Source organism: Lissotriton helveticus, chromosome 1_1, assembly GCF_964261635.1.
Source record: "Lissotriton helveticus chromosome 1_1, aLisHel1.1, whole genome shotgun sequence".
NCBI classification, from domain to species: Eukaryota; Metazoa; Chordata; class Amphibia; order Caudata; family Salamandridae; genus Lissotriton; species Lissotriton helveticus.
Window position 1 is genome coordinate 1,187,974,660 of NC_136057.1, and position 13,601 is coordinate 1,187,988,260.

General features: G+C 41.4%; 1 long non-coding RNA gene across 1 annotated transcript in view; it reads left to right on the forward strand.

The window, feature by feature from the left end:
• LOC144772435 (uncharacterized) overlaps positions 1-11,807 on the forward strand; it is a 29,658-nt gene extending 17,851 nt beyond the window's left edge. The window contains exon 2 of the long non-coding RNA XR_013599743.1: positions 10,319-11,807. This is a non-coding gene — a long non-coding RNA (uncharacterized LOC144772435). The remainder of the gene's footprint in view (positions 1-10,318) is intronic.
• Positions 11,808-13,601: the final 1,794 nt, after the last annotated feature.

A 13,601-nucleotide genomic window follows, 5' to 3' on the forward strand; every position in this document is an offset into this window, starting at 1 on the left:
ATAACATCAAGGGTTTGACGCTGACGCATCCCCCAACTGCGCGGTTCAAAACTGATGCTTCACCTACAATCCTTCAGATCGATGCTGACACATCACCTCTGACTTCTCCTCGTAGCTGTTCCTCAACATTGGTGCTTACTCCGTGAAGGTACTGTTCCAGCCATGTCTGCATGGTTCCTGTATCCGACCCGCGCTCCCTTATGCTTGGCTTGACTTTTCAGATTTGACCCGGTCCAGTGTGACCAGATAGCACCGGTTGGCACTTTATGACTCTAAGCAATATAATTCAGGATATTCTTTAAAAATTCATGAATGTGGTTCTAATTATTGAAGGTTTGTTGTTTTGGTCTTGTTTTCTTCATTAAATTAAGCTCTATTGTTCTAACCTGGTGTGGATTATTTTTGTGTGTTGCACAAATAATTTACACATTGCCTCTTAAGTTAAGCCTGACTGCTCTGTGCAAAGCTACTAGAGAGTGACCACAGGTTAATTTAGGGAGTGTATCTGACTTACCCTGACTAGGATTGTGGTTCCTGCTTGGATGTCGGCCAACCAGAAACCCAAATTTCTAACAGTGATGCAACATTTAGTTGAAGATTCTTGAACTGAAAAGTTGTAAACTCAATGCAAGTCTTTCTCTGCATCCCAGATCTAGAAATTTGCAACACTGCAGAATTTGCATTTACAATTAAAAAAGAAACTAGTAGCATTTGGAATCAAAATGTCACAAAATTGTGTACGACAGGCAAAGTACAATCACATCTGACCTTTAGTTTTTGCATATGTTAAAGATTGAGGAATGGCTGTTAGCATGTGCTGAAGCCATTTTATTCTTGGCAGCCATATAAGTTAGCCATGTTTTCACCATGTGCTTTCTCCCTCTTCCAGAACTTTGCACATGCTCAGAAAGGCCTAGCTGGAAGAATGCACCTGCTCCTAGTATAAACCTGTCAGGCTATTCTTGCAGATGTGAGGAGAAATGTCTCTCCTCCCAATTTGTTGAGCAAGCAAATCAAATTTTGTATACCCATATTAGTCAATAAGCATGTTTGTATGTGCCAGGACCGCCCCTTGGTTTTATGCTGACTATGTAACTTATGCATATATAAGGCCCCTGTTCTCTGTACTTCTTAGCCTGGCTCCTACAGTGGCCTGAGGGTACCGTATGATGCAGTCTCCCTCATGTGAGGTTCATACATGCACTGTTTTTATATTTCGGTTTCCGTGCCAATTTCTTCTTTGCTGGTTTAAAGGACCAGGTGTATCAGTGAACCCCTTAGAAGTTTTCTATTTCTTCAAATGGCGCTTGAAATGTGGACCTCATCGGAGAAACGGCTATCCAAGGGAGTGGTCTTGATGAGAGACGGGAATCTACTGAGGAGGACAGGACAGGAATCTACTAAGGAGGTATCCTGCGCTTGGAGATTGTCTGCCTCTGCAGCCCAGTATATTTCTGGTCTCCCGGAATTGAACTTCCAAGTGTTTGCCGCTCCAGACTGAGAACCTTTTTGGCGTGAGTATTCTAAAAACAACTCTTAGTTCTCTCAGAACTTGGCAGAGAGAAGCTGGAGATTTGTGCTTGGTAAGGTCGTCGACATTTTCTTGCTTGTTTTGGCCAAAAATCTTGGAACTTGCTTGGATATATATGAATTGCAATTAATATAGACAGGTAATGAGGAGATTTTTCTCTAACTTTTTTTAAACTTGAACAGCACACATTGAGTTAAGTGCTACTTTTTGAATAATATTGTATATGCTGCAATATTCTTGGCATGCCTGTTCTTAGCACACATCGTAGAATGTGTTGCTTTCTTGGAGGTACCAATATGGAACTAGAACGGATTCAGCCGGCTCCCCTAGAGGGGATACCTGAATAGGTTTAGATATAAAAAACGCATTTCTTCCTTGTTGACTAAGTACCCATGGAATTAAATATGTACATACAAAAGGATCCTGATTTGTGCACTTTAACTTTCATAAGTGGTGATATGCTGAGCATTTTTTTTGGGTGTTCTGCCAGCCACAACTAGCGAATTTGGTGTATTTTGGCTTCTTGAACATGGAAAAGTCTTTGGGCTGTTTCTTGTGTAGTCTTTTTGGGCTACTTTTGAGAGCTTTTCTTGTAAATATGACTTACAACTAATATTTACAAATGGTTTGGTTTCAGTACAGTCTGTGGGCTGTCTTTTGTTTCTGTCTTAAGTGTTGATTTGTGGGTTAATTATGTGTTTAAATGTCTATGTGGTTTGACACAGGTGGTACTTGTGTGAGTGCAACATTGGGCTGCTACGGTGGAGCTCCACGCCTCCACGTAGCACCTGAGCTCCCGTTTTCTCGCTCCTCCTCCCACCACGAGTGCGATGGCGATGGCGTCTACCTACGGGTGGCTGCAGCTGCACTGGCGGCTGTCTGTGTTGCTGGGCTGTTGCTGAACTTTTCTTCGGGACATTCACGGGATACCCTGCGATGCGGGGGCTCTTGCGGCTCTAACGAGTGACGGACCTGCGGGCGGCTGCTGCTGCTCTGGCTGCTTTCTGTGGTGCATTCACGGGACATTCACGAGACACCCGGCGATGCGGAGGTTCTTGCGGAGGTGATAGACTCGGCGGCTCCAACGAGTGACGGACTCAATGGGAGCTGACGTGAGCAGTCAATCCCGAAGACGGCGTTCCTCCCCACATTGATAGCAGCATGTTTTTCACGCCCTAAGGGACCTGGGCTCCTTTACTGACACTGCAGCGCGTTTTGGACCAGATATTTGCTTATTCTCTGCAGACGCCGATTTTCGAGATTTCCAGCTTTTTGCTCGTAATAATAAAAGCTGTTTGTGGTAACTGCGGTGCAGAGTGGACTACGTCTCCCATCTCCCCTTGCTGCTTTGCTTTGCTTTATCCCTGCCCCCCTGGGGCAAAGTGCGGGAAGAAAGGGAAGTTTGTTGGTGAGTGGGCTTTACGTATTATTTTTGCGGACTGGCCTCCTCTAGTGGCAGCTTCCTTCCGTTTCGTATCTCTTTGTTTTCTACCCACTTTCTAAATCTTCAGTCTTTGATGGGCAAACTAACAGGCGCCCGTGCTAAGGCGAGAGCCCGCGCCTTCAGGCTAAAGAAGAGGCTGCAGCGGCAAAATTAGTGGGTCAGCAGGAAGATAGGGCGGAGATTTCTTCTGTGAGTTCTGAGGGGGAGATCGAGGCGATTATAGAATCTCCAGTAGTGACTTTGGGGGGTATCTTTCCACTTGAAATAATGCAGGCGGACACTCTTCGACAAGATTCTGTGCCTCTGGCGGATGCTGGCGCACAGCTGAAGGTGATGGCTACTAATAAGCCTTTAAAACAGTTTCCCTTGTTTGAGGCCAAAAGTAATTCGTCCGCACTGAGCTGTCCTACTTTGCTTACTCCTGGTTTAGACCTCATCAAAGACCCCAGTACAGCTTCAATATTGGTCCCGAACGTAGGGGTCCTTCCAGTAACAGCAGCAGTCACTAATCTAAACAATGGAGTCGCTAACCAGGTGAATTCAGCCACCTAATATAAAGCGTCTGGGGTGTGGAACAAATGGATATATTGAGCCCTATCTTGTCCTTGGATACTGAGACTATTCAGACTGCAGGTACAGGCACGCTGCAATTATCAGTCAAAGACATGTTAAATTTAATCTTAGATGAGATTCGTGAAGTCAAACAGTTCCAGAGGGCAGAGTTTGTCGAAATTCAAAATCGCTTGGATAAAATTGAGGACATTGTATCTACATTTCCTCCTCGACTTCAGGAAGCTGAAGCCAGAATTTCAAGCCTAGAGGATGAGATGCCCAAGCTCAAAAAGGATGGCAAGGACGTTTCCAAATCGTCAAAGGCTCTGGAAGTCAAGCTGGATGAACTGGAGAATTTCAATCGTAGATCAAATCTCAGAATAGTAGGGGATCCGGAGAAAATCGAGGGTTCGAATATGGTCCAATGGGTCACTTCTTTTCTGTTGCACGAAGTCATCCCGGAATTCAAAGGAGATTTGACAATCACCCGAGCTCATCGGTTGCCTGCTCAGCCATTCCCAAATTCCTCTCTTCCCCGTACTATTCTGTTAAATTTTGCAGATATTCGTATTAAAGAAAAAATCTTGTCAAGGGCCATTAAACAGGGTCAATTTGCAGCAAATGCCACTACAAAATGTCGGATTATTTCCGACATGTCTGCTGCCGCTGCTCGGCGCAGAAAGGAGTTCGTGAAAATCTTGCACCTATTCAAAGCTAAGGGGGCACAAGCCTCCATAGCACAACAGTCAAAACTAAAGGTGCTGATTAAAGGCACATTTTACCTGTTGACAGATGTTGACGAGGCTAATGATCTGCTCAGCAAAATGTCGCCTGGTTAGATGCTTGGTTACTTAAGTGCCCTTTTCTTTCTTTTTTTATTTTTTTTATTTTTCTAGACGACGGTTATATATTGGACATGTATATGGTGGATACGGTGGAGACGTGGAGGAGTGGGAGGGGGAGGGTTTGGGAGGTTATGGGGTGTTATTCCAAGACACCTCTATGGTAGGGGTTCAGACCCAGTGGCAGGCGTGGGTGAGTAGGAGGATGGCCACGGGTGAAGTTTGGGAGGGGTTTAGTGGGTGGGGTCAAAAAAAGGGGGAAAAATCAAGTTTTTTTGCAGTCGGATGGTGTTTTGTGAAAAAGTGCTTCGCAGGCACTGTGCTATTTTTGATGTCGCAATGTTTGATTAATACAAGTAAACAAATTGCATTATGTCTGTTAATGGGGGATTGAAATTAATTTTGTTTAATGTAAATGGTCTTAATAACAGGAAAAAAATGCATGCCATAGAATCATGGATTCGGACTGAGAATCCGGCTGTTCTAATGTTACAGGAAACCCATCTTTCTGCTACTAAAAAGGAGGATTATCCGATGTTCAAAACATGGGCTTCGTTTTGGGGGTTTTCATGCGCTACTAGCTCACAACGTGGTGTTGCCCTCTCTCTGAATAAAAAACTGGAAGTTGAAATCATTCAGACGGATTAGGATGGTCTAGGTCGCTGGTGTTGGGCTTCATGCCGTTTCAAAATTCAACAAAGACCCATTACCTTTGTCAGCTTTTACGCCCCTATAGAGGATAACTCCCAGATTTATGATGCAATGTTTCAGTCCTTGTTACTGCTAGGAGGGGATATTGTCATAGGTGGCGATTTTAATATACTCATGAACCCTAAGCTAGATTCCACTTCATCCTCTAAAAGACAGTCTAAACCTAAGACCCTTCGGACTATGCTAAATAATATGACAACATTCGATTTATGTGATCCATTGCATGTGAAAAATCCACAGAAAAGTGATTTTACTTGCTGGTCGGGTAGGTTTAAAACATCCTCCCGAATTGATTTCTTTCTGGTATCTAGACAGCTTAATTTTTCTTCACAGAAAATTTGTCATGATGGTTTCTCAGTTCATGCAATGCTGGTTATTAATTTTGTTTTGGGTAACAATAATACTAAAATACCTAAACGCTGGATTTTCAATAGAGCTTACTTACAAGAGATAAATTGGGTGACGGTACTTAAATCAGAGATTTCAGATTTTATAACTCGAAATCTAGGATCAGCTCCTATACATATCATCTGGGATTCTCCGAAGGCTTTTATTCGGGGCATAATCATAAGTAAAGACGCAGCTGAATGGCTGGTCACAAAAAAAATCAGGAACTCTCTTTCACAAAAAATTCACGATTTAATAACACAACGATATTTTAACCCAACTCCTAATGTCCAGGAACAACTTAACGAGGCAAAGAGGGAACTGAATGCCTATTACTATTTACAGAGTGAAGAGGTTTTTCGTAAACAATCTCAAAAAGTTTACGAAGAAAGTAACTTCATGGGAAACTTTTAGCCTGGCAGGTTAAAGCACAAGCTGCCTCAAATATAATACATTCTTTGAAAAATTCTGTCACTCATATTGAGACATCTAGTCAGGCAGAAATAAGCTCAATAATGCTCTCCCACTATCATAACATCTATAGTACACAGTATTCCATTGACCATCAACAGTTGTCCAATTTTTTGGGGAGACATGTACTTCCAAGCCTATCTTTAGATGACCAACTAAATACGCGACGCCCATTTTCTCGGGCAGAAGTTGATTCGATTGTAAAGGACCTCCCATTGAGTAAGGCCTGCGGCCCTGATGGCTTTCCTGCAGAGTTTTTTTTACAGTTTTCTTTAGTTCACTCGGTGATTTGTTTCTGTTAATATTAAATTCCATGCTCGAAGGCGGGCAAGTTCCCGCATCTTTCCATGAAGGGACGGTTGTTAGTTTCTTGAAAAAAGGGACAGATTCTAAAGACCCCAATTCATACAGACCGATTACACTATTAAATTCCGATTATAAAATTGCCACCAAATTATTGTCACTTCGTTTTAATATTAATTCAGCAGATTTAATCCATCCTTATCAAAACGGGTTTATTGTGGGCAAACAGCTATTCACAAATACGCATTTTTTGATTGAGGCATTAGATTTTTTTGAGTCACGGGGACTACAGGCTTTGGTTTTATTATTAGATGCAGAAAAAGCTTTTGATTTGGTGGTTTGGGATACACTTTTCATTATTTTGAAACATTTCGGGATTCCACAACAAATTATCATTTTAATACAGAATTTGTACACTGGTGCAACAGCTAATATAATTATCAATAAACTGGTAGCGGGCTCAATTTTAGTTCTGCGGGAACTAGGCAAGGGTGCCCCTTGTCTCCTGTTCTTTTTGCTTATTTTATCGAGCCACTTGCTGTAGCTATTAGGAATTGCGTACAGATTGTTCCCCCGGTCATTTCTATGGCCAAGATCAAACTATACGCGAATGACATTATGTTATTAATTAAGCCGGATCTTCGATCACAAGCACAGGCTATTAAGATTTTTTAAGAATTCGAGGCTGTAGGGGGCTACCGAATTAATAAAAAAAGACAGAAATGTTGGTCTTTGGGGACGCAGAACCTGTTCTACATCCGGATTTATATGGTTGTCTTTAAAAAAAAAAAAGGTACTTGTGTGAGTGAGTAGCGATTGCGCTCTTTTTGTAATAATGGCTAGCCTTAAGCGCGCTGTATTGTATGTTCTGAGTGTATGACCCCCTTGAAAATGTCTGGAATGAGCTCAATGTGTGGTTTTTTTGTCATCATTCTGTTAGGCAAAAAGGTATTTAATTAATTACATATTAAATAAAAAATCCAGAAATGAACTATATAACATATGCTAAACAGCTGCATGCCTCTATTAAATTGACAAAGTAAGAACCTATACATGTGTGCAAATTGCCACAATGCTAGAGATAAAATTAGAATTCACATTCAATAGGAATAAAATAGGCCTCATAGGAAGGGAAAAAAACAAAATTGTGTGCTTTGCAATAACTAGGACTAGGATACAAAATGTTATAGCATTTTCCTTAGATATATTGTATTAGATATTAAAAGGCATTCACATAATCTGAATGAATTAGTTGTTGCTGCAATAAACACGACATTATCAAAACTATAGATTTTGACTGCCTGGAAATGCCTGACTTCTAAATAGTCTGTGACGTGCTTACATTTCAACACTAGAAAAAGCTTTTAAACAGCTGTGTTTAAGCTGCCTCACTGAGAAGTAGCTGTCTGAAATAAGCAACGGAGATTAAACTTTGTCAGGACATTGCAAATACAGAAAAAGGTTTTTTTTTCTCCTGAGAAAGGTGTCGAATTCAACGCCTGCTGGTAAGAGCAACAGCTGCGTCAATAATACATAGCTATTCTTGGTCCAAAGCCACAAGGAAACTGCTGAGTCAACTAGATTTTAAGTTAGTGTAAACACGGTATAAAGGACTGCATTACAGACTGCTGATTTTAAAAGTTACAAAGGACAGTTTCATTTTTTTGGATAACAGAGAAAAGATTGAAAGTAGGGATTTCCTTTCTTAATGCTTTTTTACATAAGCACATCTGTGGTTCTGATGTTAAAAAAATAATTGTCCTTTAAAAAGTGGCGAAGACTTTTCATATTTCAAGTAAGGCTTCTGTGCTTAGGGTTATAAATGAATACATTCAAAGATGATAGGAATGAGCCTTGCTTTTCATAGTTGGAACCATCAAAAGGGTTGGTGATCATTATTTAAAAAAAAGGGGAATTTTCACTATATGGAAATCATTTTTTGTTAAAAATAAATTGCATTATAATCGTTTTTGATCCTTATAATATCTAATATTCCTACTGTGAATATTATATGACTCTTAGCATCAAAGTTGAATTTAAGCGACGCTTTGTCACAATGGGGGGAAACTAAAATGTGAAATGTCCCTTTACCCAGGCGTACAAAACAAATTTTTATAAGGGTGTACCTTATACATTTCTGATCCCCCCTATTCCTGGGATATCTAGGGGACACTCTGGGGATTACTAATATGCCAAAACATTGTAGGTTATTAATGTTTTAGTGCCCCTAGCACCAAAGTCGAATTTGGGCAAAATTTACTGTTTAAAAGCAGTTTTGCCACTCAGAGCATTTTTCAAACAGATCTTAGGCTTCAATAAATGCACACATGTAAGTATAGATTGAACAGCTGACCTTTATACTGCTAGAAAAGCACACCACACACTGCACACAAATGAAACTAGGTATAAAAAAATCAGAAGTTATTATCCTACCTCTAAATTACTGGCAAACAGGAACGGATAGGATTGCTTTTCAGCTGTGAGTTTCCATAAGTTGCTTTGAATTGGAAAAGCCGCATGGAAAGCCTTGCACAAAAATAGGACAGCTGGTAAGGGTTAAAGGTCGAGTCTTGCATTTAGCAGCCTAGCAGGGCTAAAGGCAAGGTTTGCTTTGACACTTCGACCTCTGAAACTTTTTGAAAGACGAGATGACAGCGCAGGGAGGGAAAGAGAAGTTTTGCTTACTATTCTTGGCAAAAGCAAGTTTTATGCACTCATATGATCAGAAGGAAAGTTAGTGGTGTATTTGGGCCCTGTGTATAGAATAGCTCTGTATATAAAAATAATAGTTTTAGCTTAAAGATTACCTTGCAAGGGCTGAAATAAGGAGGCAATGGGATTTAGTTTGTATTCATTCGCCCTCAAGTTACAACTAGTACAATTGTTAAAGGAATTGGTTGTTAATGTTTTCTAATCTAGCTCAACGTGCTATTTACCTCCTACAAGTTTGTTTGCGCCCAGCTGCCACAAATAGGGGTAGATAGTGTCGACAGAAGTAAACCAGTTTCAGGTTTCCTACTGTCGAAATGGGGGAAGGAGGTTAGCTCCTAGGCAAATTTATGTTTTCTGTCTTTTTTTTCTCACTCTCTTTTGAGCCTCTCTAAGCTGTCTGGGACACAGCCATGAGACATTTAATTGGCTATTCAGTAATACTGTTTTAAAAATTGTTAGCATTAATAAAAAGAATAAATAAATATGCTATGTTACTGCCCATCCTGTCTGATGAAATTATGAAAGGTTGAGTAGTCTAGATTGCTGTTCCCTTATTTGACCTTTAAGGAGAACTAGATGTGAGTAGTTTTTGTTCTAAAATCTTAGCTGATAACACCATTATTGTTTATGTTATTCTCATGCTACATACAGTTTTACAAGGGCATTGTTAGTCTTTTATTAGCTAGTCTGTGTAAATAGACTGACAGTCCTTATTAGAGCTGATGTTGCATAGTTTGGATCGTGAAAAGTAGAACGCAGGAAAGACGCCCATGTGATCCTCAGCAAACATTTTTTAAAAGGAAATATTGTTTTATAGGAGTTTGTTTGTCACAACATGTTCTGGAGAATTTATGTACCCACTATGTTGAAGTTTTTAGTTCTTTATGTAAGAAGAATCCCTGTTAAATCAGCAGTTTTCGATTTTCCTGCTGCACCTATAACATGAGAGCATGGTCCTAAGCATACAATGTAGGTGCTTTTATTAAGAGAAATAACTTTAGAAGTGTCTGCAGTCCTGTACATATAATGTAAAGTCTATGAGTAAAAGTGTAGAACATTTCCTTTTCTCTTGATGGTTCTTCAGATGAATAATATAGGAATACACAAATGTGAGGGTTTAGAGTATGTCTGTATTGTTTTTCTCTTTTCCTCAGAATTTAGTAAATGAACACAGACTTCCTTAGCTGCTTTAAATAGTTTAATAGGTCCAGGTTTTTTTTTACTCTCAGATAGAGGAAGTGGTTCTTGGGTGACTTGCTAATATATGGGGCGTCCCAACACTAGGAAGTATTCTAAGACTATCCTCTCTGTTGATAGTATATTTGTATGCCTTGTCTAAAGACCTTTTGTTCTGTCCACCAATAGATATTTGCTACCTTACAACCATTGCCAGAGGGGCCCAGACATCAGATCCAGCCTGGAAGTCAGCACCAGTCCAGCTTGAAGCCAAGGTGAAGGTAAACAGCCCAGGCGTTGCTGGCAGCTAGGACCTCAGTGAAGGCAGAAGCACTGGGATGTGAAGTGTGTACCTCTACCACTGTCTTGGGCAAAACACGGGGTCACAAATCAGAAAGGAGAAGTCGTGGATCAAGTCTTTGATACCCAGCTGAGAGAGTCAAACACCAAACAGAACGGCAAGGAGGCTTTTGCTTGAGGTTACCCCTTTTGAAACGAGGGTTGCTTCAGAGATCCCAGCATCAGGTTCCTAAATCCTGGTCCCAAAGTGAATGAAAAGTTTGCACCTTTGTTTGTTGATCAAGAGTGCCTGGACATATGGCATACAATATTTGGCCCCAACAAAAGAGCAGAGCGCCAGCAGAGCAATACAGGAGTTAGGGAAGGACTTGAGTTCTGGGTACAGATGCTGTGCCCTTGGTGCCTGCTAGATCAAAGTGAAGAAAACTGGTGCACTGCCTGAGACACTGGACAGGATCGTTGAAAGACTTTTTCTTCTCAAACTGGGCCGTGATTCCTGAGTTGCGAGTTGTGCAGCTCCACCGTGGGAACAACAAGAGCCTGCCTGTGAGGCTCAAACGGACACAGGGAGAAGACTCCCCTCTGGGTGGTTGTACAGCGGCTTCAATTTCCCATGGATTTCTTTTTGTTAGTAATGCACCCATTTAGTCGTTCCATTTTTGAGGAGGAACAGCCCTTTGCGGCTCCTCGTCCTAATTCCTATTACCCTCTGTGGTCCTCCTGGTGCCCTGGAGCCAGGATTATTTTTGACTATATTAATTGATAGTCTAGCCTTTATAAAAGGAACACTGAAAAAGTCTATTAAAAATGTTTTTTATATAGAATTGGACTAGAATGAAAAATGCCCACTTAGCAAAGGATTAGGATATTGATGAATTTATGAGAATAAATGTGTAAAATATTTTCTATGTTCCTACTAGATCATAGGAATGTCTTTAGCTCATGCTAAAAGGACTATCTGTTAAAGATTGCAGGAATTGCTGTTAGCATGAGCTGAAGCCATTTTATTCTTGGCAGCCATTTTAGTTAGCCATGTGCTCGCCATGTGCTTTCCCCTCTTCCCTCTTCCTTGCACATGCTCAGAAAGGCCTAGCTGGAAGAATGCACCTGCTCCTAGTATAGAACTGTCAGGCTATTCTTGCTGATGTAAGGAGAAATGTCTCTCCTCCCACTGTGTTGAGCAAGCAAATGTTGTATACCCATATTAGTCAATAAGCATGCTTGTATGTGCCAGGACCTCCTCTTGGTTTTATGCTGACTATGTAACCTATGCATATATAAGGCCCCTGTACTCCTTAAACTGGCTCCTACAGCGGCCTGAGGGTACCGTATGACACATTCTCCCTCATGTGAGGTTAATAAATGCACTGTTTTTATATTACAGCTTCCATGCCAATTTCTTCTTTGTTGGTTTAAAGAATCATGTGTATCAGTGAACCCCTTAGAAGGTTTCTATTTCTTCACGTATACCTAGAGTGGCCAACCGTCCATCATAACTTTGCAGAACACTTTGTGCTTATGAAGACACATTGCACATGTGGGGACAATTATTCACTTTGTGCATTTTTGCGGTGTCATCCTAAATCCCACTCCTCCAATTCAGGGCAACTTGAAATATATAAGACAACCACAGATTGAGCTTTTTGAGTGTGATTACTATTCATGTTCTATTTGAGTTCAAATCCAGTCGGCACCTCCTGCAGTAAGCCTTAACTGCTCACTGTTGCAACTTTTGAGAGACCAGTTTAGAAAATGAACAACTTCGGTACCCAAACAGAATAAAACAGTCTTAAGCTTTGAAACTCCAGTGATAAATATCGGTATCTGCCACATATACTTACTGCTTAGTTACTGCCTATTGCCACTGCACCTTGTCCAGTGGATACATTTTAGCCATGGAACTGGGATACTTGACATCCAATCTCAGCTTTACCACTTCACCTAAATATTCTGGAAGGAAAAACTGTTTTCTAAAGGACCCACAACACAGCAACAGTACCTTGGGAAGGTCAGCACCTTAAACACACAAAAGGTGATGAGAGGAATGCTTGCTATTTTTTTAACCACTGGCAATAGCTCTGGGTAGCATCCCAACCCATTGTTCTTTTGCTCACAATGCCACCTCAGTCTGGACCCAATCATATGCATCAGCCTTGACTTTTCTCCTCATGGGAACAGCCCAGCCTGAACTTCCAGGCCAGGTCCTTAGCGAACCAGAAAACGATCAAACTAGAACCAGTTTCTCCCTGATAAGGCCTCATCAGCCAGGTATAGCTTGGTTCTAGTGGCACAGTGAACACTGGACCCATGTCTGGGCATAGCCTTGCCACTTAGGGTGGTACACCAAACACAAAAAAGGTGAAGGGAGGAATGCTTGCAATTTGTCTAACCACTGGCAATTGCTTAGAGTAGCATACCAACCCATCGTTCTTTTGTTCACCAAGCTACCTTAGTTTGAGAGCCGCCTTATGATAATAATAATAATAATAATAATAATAATAATAATAATCCACATTTGTATAGCGCACAATCACCCGTTAGGGTCTCTAGGCGCTGGGGGCCGTCGGGAAGATTAAGCAAGCTATTGCCCAGAGTCGCATGGTGCTGGGCTAATCTGCCGCCGGACCCGGGGATCGAACCCTGATCCCCAGATTCCAGCGTCAGTCGCCCTGGCCGTGGCGCCACACCTCTCCCATATGCATCCCAACCTTCACACTGCTCCTCGTGAGAGCAGTCCAGATGGAACTGCAAGGCCAGGTTCTCATCAAACTGAACACAAGCAACCTAAGACCTGCTTCACCCAGATGGGGGCTTAACAGCCAGGTACAGCTTGGGGTCAGTGGCAAAGAGAGCAAATGGGCCCACGTCTCAAGTCTTAAGCAGGCAGATCAAACCAATCAGGCATATCAGTCATGGTGTCCTCAACACTCCCTGTTGGTGTATTGTCAAAACATAGTTTAATACTGCCTGCAGCAGGTGTCAGATCTGCACATGTGATTTCCACCAATCAGAAAGCAATTTGGAAATTCTTTTTCACACCCAGTGGAAAAAAAACTGTGAATCATTTCTGTCTGAAAAATGCAATTGCTGTTTACATCAGATCTTTAGGTAATTGAACCCTGCCTCAGGATTCTCTAGGCTACATTTTTCCTGACAGGGCCAGGAAAACAAT